The 18,124-nt window shown below is 35.2% G+C and overlaps 1 protein-coding gene across 1 annotated transcript in view; it reads right to left on the reverse strand.

The window, feature by feature from the left end:
• Positions 1–18,124, reverse strand: part of KHDRBS2 (KH RNA binding domain containing, signal transduction associated 2) — a 699,880-nt gene that overhangs the window by 321,644 nt on the left and 360,112 nt on the right. The gene's annotated exons all lie outside the window — the stretch shown is intronic.

The raw sequence follows: 18,124 nt of genomic DNA on the forward strand, positions 1-18,124 counted from the left end.
TTTTAGTGGCTGCTACTCTTTTGTTATATTTACTAGTTTGTTTTATTTTTATATTCTGTATATAAGTAATATCATACAGTATTTGTCTTTATCTGTCTGACTTATTTCACTAAACGTAATACTGTCCAAGTCCACCCACGTTACATGTATATTTTCAACTAGTGTTTTTGTTACTTTTGGATATGTGCCCAGGAATGGAATTGTTAGATCATATGGTAGCTCTAATTTTAGTTTTTTGAGAAACCTCCATACTGTTTTCCACAGTGGCTGCACCAATTTACATTCCCACCAACAGTGTACAAGGGTTCCCTTTTCTCCACATCATCACCAACATTTGTTATTTGTGTTCTTTCTGATGATAGCCATTCTGACAGGTGTGAGGTGATATCTCTTTGTGGTTTTGATTTGCATTTCCCTGAAGATGAATGATGTTGATTATGTTTTCATGTGCCTGTTGACCCTCTGTATGTCTTCTTTGGAAACATGTCTATTCAGTTCTTCTGCCCATTATTTAATCTGGTTGTTTGTTTTCTTGATGTAGATTTGTATGAGTAGTTTAAATATTTTGGATATTAACCCCTTATTTGTCATATCATTTGCAAATATTTCTCCCATTCAGTAGGATTTTGTGGCTGCTACTTTAAAATTTTGTTTTATTAAAAAAAGTTGAACTCTAAAGTGAAAAAAAAGTATTAACTGAGGAGAGCTATGTAAATATCTCATGAGAAAATCTCTCCTAGAAGTTCTCCTTTGTTTTCTCCCAAATGAAAATGCTGTGATGATTTCTTTTGAGTTATCTTTTAGTCAGGAAACAACAACCCACTCAGTCATGATAACTTTTTAAAAGTTATTTGAAAAGAGTATAAAATATGCTTTGCCTGCCTTTTGAAAAAATGTTATACTTTTATTGGGCTTGCAGCTTCTAGCTATCTCCACTATAATCACAAAAACTCATTGCATAGTATTCTTCCTGAATATTTAATCATATTAGAATAGAGTAGTCCTAAAACATAATTAAAGTGCTACTTTTTCAAACAGTGTATTAGAGGGGAGCAGAATTGTTTGCCAGATGGGAAAGGTGAATCTGGCACAGAAGGTGAGCAAAAGTGAGCTAGAATGAGAGTATCCAGCTACGGTGAAGGATGCTGAGTGAAAATTCCAGCTACTGAATACCTAAGAAAGGAAAAGAAGAGAGAGTTGATAAAAAACTTTAGTTCCATGGTCAGTAACTGAAGAAATAGACTTGTTGTGGTATATGAGTGCAATACAGTAAAAGAAGTATTTGAAAAAAATATGTCAAAATATGATGTGAAAGTTTCTAAGTAGCCTCGTGAAATAAATCAGAATTGCAAAGTGAAAGAACACAGATTTAGGGTTTGAAGACATGGATGCTGTCCTTTATTGCCTTGCTTCATTGTTCTTGCCTCAATGGGAACCGCCTGTTGGATTGTTCAGCTGGGTTTCCCTTTCTCAATTTGTAAGGTCTTTCAAATGGATGGTAAATGGTGTTTGCCTATCTGCAAAGTGGATTTTTTTTCAGCATTCAAAAAGTTCTTGTGCTCGAGCCTCTTTGTAAGGGGCAAACCTCTAAGCAAGGAAGACTTGGATTGCTCTGGTGGGCATGCAGGGGGTGGCAGGCTGGGCTGACCCTCTGAAGGGGGAATGGGACATCTCTCTATTCTCAGGCTTCCCCCAGGACTCAATCCCACAGGACATCTGTATAGCTATCCTCAAGGGCACTAGAGTCAACTGCATCAGGCAGTCCCTCTCTCCTTCCTCCACAAAATGAACATACACAGCGAGTAGTCAGAGTCAATCCAATTCTGCATGTTGCTGAAGGGATTCACTGCAGGAAGCCACCAGATGCTCTCAGCCATCAGGGCATTGATGGTCCTTTTCTAAGGCTCCTTTCAGGGCTTGGATATCCACCCTCCCTAACGCTGCATCTCAAAGGTTAAAAGTAATGCCTGCTTTCTTGGAATCACGTCCAACATCAGATAGTTTAAGACCCTTCAGCCTCCCTACCAAGATGCTTGTGTCTGTCAAGTCCTTTCATCAAAGACATGGAAGAAGCATTGGGTTGGCCAAAAAGTTCATTTGGGTTTTTCCGTAACTTCTCAGGGAAAAACCCAAATGAACTTTTGGCCAACCCAGTAGTGTCAAGAATTGGCATTCAGGTCATAATCTTTCCCCAGCCCCCTTCACCACTCATTTAAAACATTTATTCTGCAAACGCTGGTTGGGAGAAGGTAAACATTTAATTGTTCTATAAGAACAATGCTCTAGGATCCATTAGCATTAAGTCTGTTCTCTATAATGAAGGTTATCCTTTGATTTGTTTTTATCCCAATGAGAGAAATTGTAGGCTCTCAAGAGCGGAGATCAGCCAAAGGAACTTCAGTTTTCCTTTAGTACCTATGAAATGCAGGGTCAGGCAACATCTGGATACTATCTACAATGCTCCTGTCCTTTGCCTGAAAATGGGTTTTTTACTTTGTTCTAAAGATCCAGAGTACGAGCAAAGCTCATAGCACTCAGTGCTGGGGACAGAAGGTGATTGTTTCTACTGAAACTGTACAAACATAACATGGCCAGGGCCAGGAAGGGAGCATTTGGCACTCTTTTACTGCCTTTCTCGGTGAAGAAATAGATTATTATTAAATATGTTAACATTATATAGATTAAATAATCAAATATGCTTATTTGTTATATATTTGTTCCAGGTTCTAAGAATACAGTGAACAAGATAGCCCTCATTGAGCTTAGATACTAATGTGTGGGAAGAGATTAAAAAAAAAAAAAGCAAAGAAAGGAATAAACAAGCTCATTTCAGACAGTAATATGCTATGAAGAAAGGAATCAGGGCAACAACACTGAGGGCCTGGGGAAGCAGGTTTAGAGGGGACGTCAGTCACAGTCTCTCTGAAGAGGTAACAAAGGACTGAGATCTGAATGAGAAGGAGCCTGGAGCCCTGGTCTTCTAGGAGCTGTAACATAAGGCAATGAGCCAGGAAGGAGTTGAGCCTTTTTAAGGGACAGAGATAATGTCAGTGCATATATATCATGACTTTAGTGAACAGCAGAGAGAGTGATATGAGGTCAGATAAGCAGGCAGGGGCTGAATCATAGTGGTTCTTCTCGGCTTTATTCTAAACATAATAGAAGGCCTAGGCAGTATTTATCTGGACAGTGAAATAACCAGTTTTATATCTTAAAGGGAATATTAGGGACATAATAAGGAAAATAGATTAAAATGGAACTAGACTGGAAACGGGACAGGATTGGGACAGTGTTGAGCAGTGCACATACCAATGCTGTCGTCTGTGCTGCCACAGTGAGTGGGGAGGAGAGTGAGCATGGACTCAAGGGTGATGCTTAGATTTCTGACTGTGCAAAGGATTTAATCGTGGTGTCGTCACTGAGATGGGAAAGATAGTGAATGTGAATTTCCTTCTTGTCTCTCTTCTTAAAAAGGAAAGCACCCTGTTTAATAAAAAATTTAAAAAGGCAAAAGACAAAGACAATCATAAAAAGGAAAATAAATACCTTTACATGAAGGTACCTAGGGATCAAAAATGAAGAGGTAGAAATTTGTTAGTTTGAGGTGAAAGAGAACAATCCAGGAAGATTTCCATGTATAAAGTGATGAAGCCATGACAGAAAATTGATAGGGTTAGGGAACAGCTAATAATCCAGTTTTCCTAAAGCATCACATCTGAGGTGGACAGTAAACAGTGTGTGGATGGAACACAGATTGGGATGCAGGGCTTGTGTTCTCAAGACAGTGAGCACTCACAGGATGACCTCACCAAGCATTGGCTTTGGAGAGACACTCAGGTATGTGGACGAGGGATCTGAGTCAGGGGTATGCTACTTAGCTGTTCTACTAAAACCTGATCATGGTAAGATCTTTCATAGCAGTCCAGACGTGAGACAAGAAAGGTTGAATGAGGGCAGAATTCAACTTTTGCTTTTAACTAGTTTTTGTCCCTTTGCACAAGCCATTCCTGGCCATGTTTTCACATCTGGAAAATGAATAGGTAGTTGCAATCCAACTTGTGGAAAATGAACAACTTGATTAAAAAATGGACAAAATATATGAAAGATACTACACAAAAGAAGATATACAGGTTGCAAAGAAGCATATGAAAAGGTGATCAACAACCTGTGCCATTAAGCAAATGGAAGTTAAAATAATGAGATATGACCACACACCGATTAGAAAGGCAAAAATTCAAAACACTGACAACACCAAATAATAGCAAGGCTATGAAGCAGCAGAAACTCTTATTTATTGTTGGTAGGAATGCAAAATATGGTACGGCCACTTCAGAAGACAGTTCAGTAGTACCTTACAAAACTAAATTTACTCATCGTACAATCCAGCAATCATGCTCCTTGGTATTTACCCAAAGAGGTTGAAAATTAGTACGAATGTTTAGAGGAGCTGTATTCATAATTACCAAAATTTGGAGGCAACAAAGAAGTCCTTCAGTGGGTGAATGGGTAAATAAACTGGTATATCCTGACAGTTGAATATTATTCAGCGATTAAAAACTGTGAGCTATCAAGCCATGAATAGACATGGAGTGAAGTTAAATATATATTACTAAGTGAGACAAACCAATCTAAATAGATAGTATATGATTCCAATTATATGACATTCTGAAAAAGGCAAAACTATGGAGCCAGTAAAAGAATCAATGGTAGCCAAGGGCAGTGGGGAGGGAGGGATGAATAGGTGGGGCATAGAGGATTTTTAGGTCAGTGAAACTGTTCTGCATGATACAATAATGGTGGATACATGTCTTAGTCATTCAGGCTGCTATCACAGAATACTGAGTGGCCTATAAACAACAGAAATTTATTTCTCACAGTTCTATAAGTTAAGTCCAAGATCAAGGAGCTGTCATATTCAATGTCTGGTGAGGACCTACTTCTTGGTTCATAGATAAACTTCTTTTTCTCTGTGTCCTCAGGTGGCAGAAGGGGTGAGGGATCTCTGATGTCTCGAATAAGGGCTCAAATTTCATTTTATGAGGGCTCCACTCTCAAGATTTAATCACATCAAAGGTTCCTACCTCCTAATACCATTACATTGGCGGTTAGGATTTCAACATATGGATTTTAGGGGGACTCTATAGGAATACATGTCACTATGACTTTGTCAAAACTCTTAGAAAATATCCCCCACCAAGAGTTAGCCCTAATATAAACTATAGACTTTGGGTGATAATGATGCTTCAATGTAGGTTCATTAATTGTAACATCTGGTGGGGGATGGTGACAATGGGGGAGGCTATGCTTGGGGGGTGGGGGGCAGAAGGTGTATGGGAAATCTGTGTACCTTCCTCTCACTTTTGTTGTGAACGTAAAACTGCTGTAAAAAATAAAGTTTATTTACAAAGGCAACCAGGATATGGCATGATGCTATGATATAAAGACCATTTTTATCGAATTGAAACAGCTCATGCAAGCTTAACAAATTCTGGTGCTATATAAGTATGTCTTTGCTCATCAGAGGTAGGAGGCTGCTAAAACCTCCTCTTTCTGGGCTGCCTGGTCCTATTCATGGCTCCCCAGTGAGTGATGAGGGTGGAAGCTCTATTACCCCCATTTATAGACTCACAGGTTAAGTAATGAATGTGAGGCAAATCACAAGCAGGAATTTAGTAGTAGAAAACGTTTTAAATGCCTCATATTTCTCATCTTTATCCCAGTTAACTTACTCCTTTTTTATTTTCCTCTTGTCTGAGATCCTGTCAGCCTAGGCCTACTCAGAAATTAAGCATGCTGGAATCAAACGAGCATAGATTTCTGAATCAGAACTCCAAGTCCCTTAGTCTACATACATTATTATAGGCTGTATGGGGGATGCCCTTCCAAATCCATGTGTTCTTTTTGAAAACAGAAAAGGCAGTCAAAGAATATCATTCTGCCCTTGTTGCTAAACTGGTATTATTGCTGTTGCTGTTGGTGGTGGTGATGAAGTTGAGTTTTTGACATGTGTGTAAAGTGTGTTACTGGTAGCTATCTGACTAAGGAACTGAGACTAGTGAAGCAAATGATTAGATAAATGTAGACATCAGATAGGCAGCTTTCTAGGCCTAAAGACAGACATTCTGAGCTCTAGTTTGGATTCTGTCTGTGTGACATTACAAAAATCAACTTTCCTCTGTCTACTACCTATTTTCTTATCCATAAGTGGAGTAACAGAAAACCTGACACCACTTCTGGAGATCTGAAGAAAACTCAAACTACTCTAGGTAGTGAGCCTCTAGGTAACCACATTTACATGCATGTGTGTCTGTTATGTGTACATTAGAAAGAGAACAAAAACTGAGGGAAAAGGATCAGGTAAAGGGAAAAGCAGAACATAGAGCAGCCTGATATTCATATGAAATATGTTATTGTGCAGAAATTTTAAAACATACAGAAGACATCTAAAGGAGTCAGGAAAGAGTTAGCAAGAACAACAGAAGTGTGACTCAGGGCACAGAGAAATGGGGTTGAGTAGCTCACATTATAACAAAATGGGCAAAAAATGATAGCATAGTCATTGTCGGTATGTTGGAAATTGACTTACAAAGCTTGATGAGATTTAAGTTCACAGTGTGAATAGATAAAACTGTTATGTCAAAATTATTCATGTAAACCATCTAGCTCATAAGATCTTTTTTTTCCAATTCTTATGAACTGGCTAGTTTGGGCATAACTTCTATTTGTAAAATCATGACTACAACATGATCTTTCATTAATGTCTCCCTTCTGAAAGGTAGTCTTTTGTCTAATTTCCTCATTTCAAATTATTTCCAGCCATGTTCACTGGCTTAAAATCTAAAAAATAATAACCACCAAATAGTCACACCTTTCCAAAGTTTGAAAACCACTGGCTTATGTATGAGATAAGGAGAAAAGACCTACCCTCTGTCTGCAGGAGCTGTAAGATCCCATACTTTCACATGGGGCCCAGCTCTGACTGTTTCAGAGGATAACGGGGTGAAATATCAGTTTAGTGCCTTTCTCTCCCCTTTTACAATTCTAAGAGTAGTGTGAGAAAATCTGTTTTTATGTATTTGACTTGGAATAAAAATAATTTCCTATTTTTAAAAAAATAATACAATACATCAAGAGCTTAAAGGAGATATAACACATTGGCATTACTGTACAATGGTAGGATTTAGGTTGTTTAATTTCATGATAAAAAAAATTTAGGGGACATGCCAATTTTATGAAGAGTTTAGTTTTAAAACTGTGAGCAAAAAATAAAATTATCTGTATAGAACTCTGGAGACACTACGTTATGTAGCAATTATTATTGTGAATGTGTGGTCCCATTGCCTGGGTCAGATTCAGGCATTGGTGCTTATTATCTGTGTGGCTTAATGTAAGCGTTCAAGGCCATGAATTCTCTTATTGATAAAATTAAATTACCAATAGTAATAAACAAAACAGTATGGCTGGTTGGATGATTAAATAAATAAACATATGTAAGTTGCTTAAGATAATGCCTCACACACAGGGAGCACATATTAAATGTTAGCTATTGTTTTTCCCATGCAGATTACAGGATCTCCAATTCTGATATATTATCTATTTGAAATCATCAGGCAAGTCTGTTATATCCACCTTATTTTATTTCTTTGAAGAATTTTAGTTAAAAGAGAAATCTTCAAGTGTTAAATGTACATGAATACATTTTATCCTACATTTTTCTAAAGTAGTAAAGACTCTCAGGACAATACTAAATTATGAAATATGAAAAACTTGCTATTGACTATTTATCCTTGAAAAGTTAAGGTCTTGGGTGAAAATGTGTTATAGAAAAACCCTGATTTGATGAATTAAGGAAGATTCAGAACCATGAATCAGTGTTGAGCTGCTTTTTTTGTATGGTACATTTAACTAGCAGTCAAGTCTGAAGCCAGCTTTGACTGAATATCTGGAAAAGATATAATCCTAAAAAGTCTACAGCTAGAGCATATTTAGACTTAGTGATCATAATATCATTGGTATGAAATGAAGGTCTATGGAAGAACAATAAAACAAAAATACTGACTTTTAAAAGAAGGTTTTGTAGAAATGCAACTGGAAAGAAAAAAGTGAAATGCTTGTGATGAAATAGAAGACTCATGTAAATCACTCCATAAAAGCAAAAATTAATAAAATATCAACATAAGCCAAAATGTTCAGGGAGTGTGAGGAGGGACATTACCCATCTTAAAATCAGATAATTTTTAATATAAAAGAAAACTAAAAAGGCCAAAAATTTTTAAAGAAAAGAAATACTTAAGACAAACGTTTTAAATTCAATTCATTTAGAAGAGATGTATAAATAAGGAAAACATAAGATATCAGTTCATTAGTTCAAATCAGTAGTCTCACTTCAAATTACATGGTAATATACTTGGTCAGTGAGCAACACAGGTCAAAGTTAAAGGATATGTTGAAGTTCTTCTAAATGTTCCTGCCATTTCTAGTGCCTTATTTTCATAACAAACGTTAAATTGTACCCATCTGCAAGTGTTCTTATATCATTTATCTACTAAGTAACTTCTCTTGCAATTCTATATAACAGTATATTCCATAAACTTCCCAAGTTTCATTACATACATATTAAAGTGGACTTCCTTATTAATTTTCTTTCAATATGTGTGTAAATATTTTAGCAAATTATATTGGACACTGATTGGCAACATTCTTGGGATTTTCAATTTATTCTTAATTTTTTTTAATTTTGAAAGCAATATTTGCTTAGTACAAAAGGTAATATGATACAAAGATAAGTAATGAAAAAGTTAATAAACTTTTCATGACATCTCTCCAGCACACCCTCCTGAAGGTTAAAAAATAGGATGGTGTTTATTTTCACTTTTTCCACTGTTCTTTTATTTTTTCTATTAAAAAAGGATTATAGTATTCATGTTGCTTGGAGAGCTTCTCTTTTAACTGAACAATATATCATGGTCAATCCTCATGGTCAATGAGACAGAACTCACTCTTTTTAGTAGCTAATTATTTTTCCATAGAATATGGAATATGCTATGTATATATGTATAATTTACTGATACATTTGACCTTTCTATTTATGGAAGTTTAAAAGCAGTCTGCTGCTTTGTGACTATAACTATGATAATTATTTTATTACATGGCCTTTATGTTGAAGTTAGATTCTCTGAAAAGGATTATTGTGTCAAATGATGTGGATTTATTTTTTATTGCCAGACTTTCCAAAATGGTTTGTATTAATTCACAGTTCTGCTAACAGGATATTAAAGTGTTTATTCCCCATAACTTTGCTAACGATAGTAAGTCATCATTTTTTAATTTGCTGTCTATATGGGTAAAAAAATTGTATCTCATGGTAAATATCTTCTTATTAGTCATCTGGATCTCTTTTCTGAATACCCTATTCACCTTTCTATCAGGTTATTTGTAAATATTAAGACTATTTGTAATAACTTCTGTTTCAAAGCATGATGGGATAACTGGGAGCAAATTTACCCTCCTGTCTGACAAAAACAAAAAAGTGGGAAATAATTTTTTAAAACTCCAACACTTTCAAAGTTGTGGAATGAAGGCAACTCAGGATCATCATCTTTGAGTGATGGGAAACAAATGAGGTAAGCCCTATGATTTACTGCCTTGAGAAAGTCTCCAAGCCATGACATAGGGAAGAAAAATTCAGGCAGAGCCCAGAAAACTTCCTGAGTTGCAGAGACATTGTTGAAGGTCCACGGAGACCAAGGTGGTTAGACAGAGTTTCCAGGAAAGAGTAATGAAGAGCTGCAAAATTAGACAACTCTGTAAATCTAAAGAGGATCCATTTTGAACATTCAACAGAGTCCTTTTCATTGCCTGTGTGAGAGGAAACTACCCAGGGCCAAGAAAAAAGCAACACCAGAAAAGACTAGAAGAAGCTGTTGATGTTGCTCACAGGGGATCAGGAGTGGAGACTGATCAACTACACTGTAAAGCTTCTAATCATGAGGATGCTGGGTCGGGTGCTGAGAGGGTCTTTCATCAGTGTGGGGAATGACTAGCCCTGGATTAAACAGCTCTTTGTAGTTGTCTGACAAATCTTAAAAGCAAGACACAGTAAGATCAATCTGTTTATAAGTAACAACTACATTCCAGAATAAAGTTCAACAATATATAGTAATAAAAACATAAAAATTCACAATGTCTAGCAACAATCTAAAATTACCAGGCAAGCAAAGAAGCAATAAGATATGATCAATAATCAGGAGAAAAATCAATGAATTGAAACTGATCCAGAACTGTTACAAATGTTAGAATTAGCTGTCAAAGGTTTTAAAATAGTTATTAAAACTGTATCCCATTTAATGAAATAGTTAAGTAGACCTAGTGGGGAGGCCTAACTTGAATTTCTAGAGATGAAAATCACAATGCGTGAAATGAAAACTACACTGGATAGGATCATAACAGATTAGATCCTGCAGAAAAAAGATAAATGAACTTGAAAAGATGGCAACAGAAACTGTCTAAAATAAACACCAGAGATAAATAAGAATTAGAAAAAAAGGAACAGAAAAAAAGAGAACATGAGTTACTAATATCAGAATCAAGAGAGGTCATATCAGTATAGATCTTATAGATATTAAACATAATAAGGAAATATTATGACCAACTTTATGGCAATAAATTCAACAACCTAGATAAAGTGGATAAATTCTTTGAAAGACAAAAGCTGCCAAAATTCACTCAAGATGATATAGATAATAATTTTTCTTTTCACAAAGAAAAATTCATTCTTGGATGACTTCATTGATGAAATTAACCAAGTGTTTACAAAAGAAATATTACTAGTCCTCCACAAAGTCTTTCAGAAATTTGAAGAGCATGGGATATTTGTCTGACCAAAAAATAAAATAAGCCTCAGCAAAATAAGAATAGAAGCAAACTTTCTTAACCTGATAAAAAAGATCTATGTAAAACCTACAACTAATATCATATTAATGATGAAAGACTGAATTATTCTGCCTCAAATGAGGGAAAAGCCAAGCCTGCTCGCATCGCTACTACCTAACACAATATTGGAAGTTCTGGCTAATGAAACAGGACAAGGAAAAAAAAAAGACATCCAAATTAGATAAAATGCTTTTGTTCACAGATGACGTATTTGTCTATGTAAGGAATCTAATGGAATTTACTAAAAAGTTAGTAGAAGCCATTAATAAACAAACTCAGGAATTCTGTAAGATATAGAATACATATAAAATAAATTATATTTTATGTACTCACAATGAATAATTAGAAATTAAAAATATAAAAACATATCCTTTATAATAGCATCAAAATATGAAATAGAGATACTCTTGTAAAAGATGTAAAAGAACTTTACACTGAAATTTATAAAGCTGGTGAGAGAAATTAAGGAAAATCTAAATAAATGGAGAGATAAACCATGTCATGGGTTGGAAGGCTCAATAATATTACATGGTCAATTCTCCTCAAACGAGCTTATTTCTTTAATGAGATCTAATTTATAGTGTCATTCTGGGGACAGTAAGTGGGCCATGGGGATCGGTGGGAGGAAGAGATTTTTTACAAAGAGCCATAAGGAAACTTTTGGAGTGATGGAGATATTAATTATTTTGAGTGCAGTGATTGTTTCACAGATGTATACATATGCCAAAATATCAAATTGTCCACTTTAAGTAGGTACAATTTTTTTAACATATTATATTTGATACAAATTTTATATATTTCTTTTTTATTATGAATTTTAATCGTTAAACTGTAATGAACATTATAATTTTTGAAGTCTAAGAATGGTCTTCAGATTTTATTTATGACATCTTTTATTTTATTGTTATATAGATAAATGTGTCTAGTCAGATAAACATCTTTTATCATAAAATCTAGGACTTGGGTTGTATTAAAATGTCAAAAACTAAGGTTATGTAAATATTATCTCATATTCTATTTAATATTATTTATGTTAATTTAGATTTTATTCAATTTAGAATTTATTAGTTTATTAATTTATTAATTCTAAGTAGTTAAAGATATGTTAATTATACATCATTCATTATAAGTAATGGTTGTACAGAAATACATGTTAAAACTTGGAACATAATAGTTAAGCTTAATTATCCTTGCATTTCTTTTTTTATTAATCAATTAAATCATTTATTCAGTATTTATTGAGAGGCTGTAATGTATCAGTATAGGAATTCAGGAGTGAACTAAATTGACAAAAATCCTTGCCTGAAGTGAGCTAAAATTTTGGTGTTGGGGAGTGATGGGCAAAAAATAAAAAAGTAAAAAAAAATATTTGATGAAATGCTGTATTAAATATTAAATATGTGATGATATTGCTATATTAAGAATATGTGATGATATGTGCTATATGAAAAAATATAACAAGAAAAAGAACCAGAAAATGCTGGAGAAGGTGGTAGTGATCTCAATTTTTAAATAGGGTCAACTCAGGAAAAGTCTTGTGAAGTTACTTGTGAGCTAAGACTTACGGGGGTGAATGGAGAGGTCTGGGGGAAGAGCTTTAGGGAAGTGGAGAGAGCAAAAGCAAAGGTTTTGTGGTGGGTGTATGCCTGCCCTGTTTGTGAACATGAGAAAAGCCAGTGTGGCTAGAGCTCCCAGTAAGCTAGGAGTCATTGGGGATTTTTAAACAGAAGAGTGCCAAGACATGACATGATTCAAAGGGATCACTAGATGTGTTGTGCTGAGAATAGGCAATAAGCAGGATGGAGACCCACAGAGGACTAGGCAAAGCAGTTAGAGGCTTGTTTATTGTAGCCTAGAAACATGGTACCCAGAAAAATCAGGCACGTGGGAAAGAAGCCAAACAAGGAGGAACACCTCTTTCCATGTGTTCAACACCACTCAGCGTTTTTCTGTATAATCGCAATTAGACCACTCTACTGACCTCCATACTGGTAACTGGGTAGGGTGGTCATTAATAGAATGGATTAAATAAACCACGACCATGATAAGGGCTTGGGTTTAAAACTGCTAATAGTAACATTAAGCCATTTAATCCTTTCACTTAAATTAACATCTTTTTTATAAAGTGGTGCCCCAAACAACATTCAGGCTTGTAACTGAGTTGGTTGATATTAGTAAATACTTGCAAAATTAGTTTGGTAGAAGAGTGACCACTAAGATTTCCAACTAAAGGTAGAACAGTTGAATGGTGCTGCTTCACAGGTATATGCTGTACGCAGTCGTTTGCAACATGCTTTAAATAACTACTTAAGAGTGATTACGTCATCCAATTTACATTGGTATTTGTACAATCCATACTTTCTGAAAAGAGAAATAGGATTAAAAATTAGTGCCATTGAAGCGTTAAGGAATAATAACTAATTTGTAAAAATGTATTGAGCACATATTATGTGCCAATAATGATGAGATTTCTTGTAGTTACAAAGATAAATATTATCTTTTCTTCAAGGAATTCATAGTTTTGTGGAGTAATAAAATTTCTAATAGGGATAAGCACATGAATATTACTCAGAATATTTATTGAGCACTCACTGTGTGCTGGACATTTTGTTTTGCATGTATTATATCTTCAATTTTACATACCTATAAAGTAGGCAGTAATGTCATTGCCATTTTAAGAATGAGAAAACTGACACAGATTAAATGACATGTCTATAGACACAGGGAGTATAAAAAATTATGAAAAATTTTTCATATAGAAATAATTATAAAAAGTGTTTTGGTGTTATAAAAATGTACTGTGGTTTTATAGATGGAGGTCCAAGGGTATGCGGGAAGCATAGCAGAAAAAGAAAGTAATGTGTGGTTCTGATTCTGGGTGACAGAAAAGAGACCACATGACAAAAAGAACCATAAACGCAAAGGGACATGTATTTTTTTTTAAAAAAAGAACTGTGTGAGAGGCATTAATCTTTGCTGGTATGGGGGTGGGTAAGCTTAGGAGGAACAGGGCCTGAGTTTGGTAAGTAGTTTGAAAGCAGATTGTGAAAGTACCTTTCTTAGGAATTTGAAACTGGTCGTGTAGACAGGGGAGTTTCTAAGAGTTTTATAGTAGAATACAAGTGCTTTAGAAAGACAGTGCAGTGAAAGGGCATAGAATCCTCTCCTGAGTTAGTAACTGTATAATATGATGATAGTGGAAAGCAAGCAAGGGAAAGTTTGGAGAACAAGTTTGGAAACACAAACCAGGAGACTTATGCCACCAGACAAAGGCTCAAGTCCAGATCTGTGCACTCAAGAGCTGCAGCAAACTCTGGTATGATCTGGGCCAGAGACCATCTTTGAGGGGTCTCATGAAGCAGCCAGGATTTGGGATTATTTGTCATGGAAATTCTTGGTAAAAGGTGGATGGGCACTGAGTCTTTTGAAACTCAGGAGAGAATTTGAAGCAAGATGTTTTGGTGTCATCAGCAAACTGGTGGGATCAGGCAGGAGAGTGAAGAATGTTGTCCAGGAAGAACAGCTGGATTCTTCTTCTTATTTTTTAAAGTCATCTCCCATGTCTGTATAATGGAAAGTTGTGGGACAGAATTTCAAACCAGTCTCTGGCTTCCTGACTTCATTCATCACCTCCTTCATCCTTAACATCCATCATCTTTTTCCAGGAGCAGTATCTATTTGACCCAATGTAGCTCAAAAGAAGCTGCCTAAGATTTGGAATATGATAGACTTTACATCACTGACTTTGTCATGAATAACTGGGCAAACAGGGAAGTGTGCTTAAAGTTTAGAGAAAACAACAAGAAAAAGTAAAACAAAAATAATAAAAATATAGCCTACCTTATAGAGTCTTTAGGAAGATAAGTAATAAACATAAAGCACTAAGTAGGCACATGAAAAGTCTGTAGACTTACTTTACAGTAAGTATCGAATAACTACTATATGCTAAATATTGAGGTTATAGTTACAAGCAAGTCACCTTTTTTACCCCTAAGAAACATAAAAATCTCAATTATAAGCTGCTCTACAAAACATTAAAGAAGTTATATCAATTTTATTCACTAAAATTTGAGAATTATACTCAACTGGGTACTGACAACTTCAGAATAGTACTGCCTGTTACTCAGAGGATTATAAAGAATAGAAAACATCTTCTTTTAAGTCTCCAAGCCAACTATCTCAGGGCTATCACATTTTAAAATAAATAGAATTACGACATTCTCCCACCTCAAAAGCAAAAGTTAAGAATTGATTGCCCAAACTGCCCAATCTGTCCTGTTAACACTCTAACAATTTGGTGGTCCAAGGGTGACCACATTCATAATCCATCACTTTGAAAACACAGGTTGATTCAACTCACAATAAATAGATGAAAATATGCTGTAAAGCATAAACTGTATGATGTACATCTGTTGCTCAGATATAGAATAACAAAAGGATGAGATATTTATTTCATATATTACAGCTGAGTTTTGCAATTAACTATAAAATTGTAGCATGTGATAGTTCTGTATCTACAAATAAAATAGACTATGAGAGCAAATAATTATTAGGATTTGTTTCACAAATGTAGAGATTGACACCATTGACCTTTCCCCTCTGAGCTCCACCCAATCTTGGATACTCCCTACGCCAAATTGCTTTCCAGCATCAAAGGAGGTGCTGGCAGGGTTCTACTCACTGCTTGCACAGGTGAGCAAACCATGTACTTGTGTTTATCTCAGTGTATAAAATGCAAAAATTTCCACAGAAAAATGGAAGTTTCCAATAGAAAACAATATGATTGTTACCAATTTACATTTTGATTGCTTATTCAAATTCAGTATATAATACAGCAATTCTTTTTGGCTTCTATATTCAAATTTATACTTAGTATTTGTAGTCCCTGGAACTTATTTAGTGTAAAGTGTCAAGCAAAGCTGAATGAATTCTCTGGACTTCCCTGGTGGCACAGTGGTTAGGAATCCGCCTACCAATGCAGGGGACATGGGTTCGAGCCCTGTTCCGGGAAGATCCCACATGCTGCGGCACAACTAAGACCATGTGCCACAACTACTGAGCCTGCATGCTACAACTACTGAAGCCCATGAGCCTTGAGCCCATGATCTGCAACAAGAGAAGCCACCACAGTGAGAAGCCTCTGCACTGCAACGAAAAGTAGTCCCCACTCGCCGCAACTAGAGAAAGCCTGCACACAGTAATGAAGACCCTACACAGCCAATAAATAAATAAATTTATTTTAAAAATATAAAATTGCTATGTGGAGACAGGTTAGTGAAGAGGAAATATGAGTCTGCTATTTGTATAATTCTCTATCTGTTGAGGCATGAGTATTTTAAATTCTGAACTATTCATACTGTTATTCACAATGGCCAAATATCTCATACAATTACTTCATTTATTTTATTTAATATGATTTTACTCACAATATATTTTCTAACATATCTTAAGATCATATAAACATAATAAATATGCATTTTAGTGGGGGGATACAATATGACATGGATTTAACAGAGGACTACATGCCTGTCATTATATATTTGTACTGTAGGAAGAACAATTATTCAAACAGGCACATATATTTTGTTAGGTTCTATCATACTTGATATTTCTACCCATATTTTATGGCAAAGGTAATTTATGATCTATACCTTATTTATAACTGAAAAATAGATTTCATGATGTTTTAGAAAGATTCTAAAACTAGGATTGTTTGTTGGGCCATAATATCGATTTTCTGTCTGATTCTCTTTTCCATGTTACCACTATTTCTAAAGACTACTGGCAACTCTTTGGTAGTGAAATGTGAAAGTAAATAGTGCTACTTATTACAAAATATTTTATTTTAACAATTGCATAAAAATTACAAGTCTGCTACAAGCAAATATATTTCCTCTAAAGGTGGCTGAAAAAGGATCCAAATAAGGCAATGATCCTTTTTCAATCTATGGGAAGGTTGGATACAGTGCATTTTTGCTCCTGTGTGGTTCTCTATGTCACCAAAAATAGAGTGGGAAGAAGTGCTAATATAGGAAGCCATAAAGAAAATAATCATAGGGGGTTAGAAACTAGAGCTCAGGAGTTTGTCATTTTATTAGAATAACATGTGTCAGCTCTGTGTTTAAGTATGTAACAACTTTCCCATCTGTCATCAAATTATACCTTAGTGAATATTGATGTTTTATCATATGTAGTTTTAATAGTTAATATACAAATTTAAGTATTGGCCAACATTATTCTTTCTGTTTGTTTATATCTAGGAGGTATTATTATTATTATTATTATTATTATTTTGCGTTACGCGGGCCTCTCACTGTTGTGGCCTCTCCCGTTGTGGAACACAGGCTCTGGACGCGCAGGCTCAGCGGCCACGGTTCACAGGCCCAGCCACTCCGCGGCATGTGGGATCTTCCCAGACCGGGGCACGAACCCCTGTTCCCTGCATCGGCAGGCAGACTCTCAACCACTGCGCCACCAGGGAAGCCCCTATTTTTTAAATATTCTAGAATAATCATATTTTTGCCATCCTCACTAAATCAAACTTTTACAAAGTAATGTAAATTCTAAGTGCCAATAACATTTAATTTCTGTTGTGGTTTGGATGTCTTATACACATCATTTTGTGATATCCAATTGTATTTGTTATTTTTAAAAGTGTTGAAAGTAAGTTTTAAAATTAATCTTAAATGTTAAAAATATGTACCCTATTGATGTCATATTTTATCTGACTCGAGTGATTGTAAAGTTTTTTCTTTCAAGTAATTATCAGAAAAACAACTTTGGAAGAAGATTCTAATTTTACTGTAGTTACAGCTTACAAGAAAGTCCTTCAGATTGATTCCTCATAGCTGTCTTTAACATGTGTGGCTCTAGGCCAATATCAAAAGCTAACATCAGTTTTTCTACCTGCATGAATTTGGCTTAGGAAACATTTTACCTAATTTCTATCACTTAGTCATGTTAATAGCAATATAACATGAGTCTGCCCAAAGGCCATTTTCTACCATCTGGATACCTGAGGGTTATTAACACCCCTCAATCATTCACGTTCAACTTACTGAAAGTGAGATACGGGGAATATTTCAGAAAGTTGGAATGCATCACAAGGAGAGAGAAAATTACTCACTCAAAGTGGATTAATTTATCAAGACTCCTTGATGTTGCTAAGTTCTTGAATGTTATCAAGAAATAT

This window comes from Globicephala melas, chromosome 11 (assembly GCF_963455315.2).
Source record: "Globicephala melas chromosome 11, mGloMel1.2, whole genome shotgun sequence".
NCBI lineage: Eukaryota > Metazoa > Chordata > Mammalia > Artiodactyla > Delphinidae > Globicephala > Globicephala melas.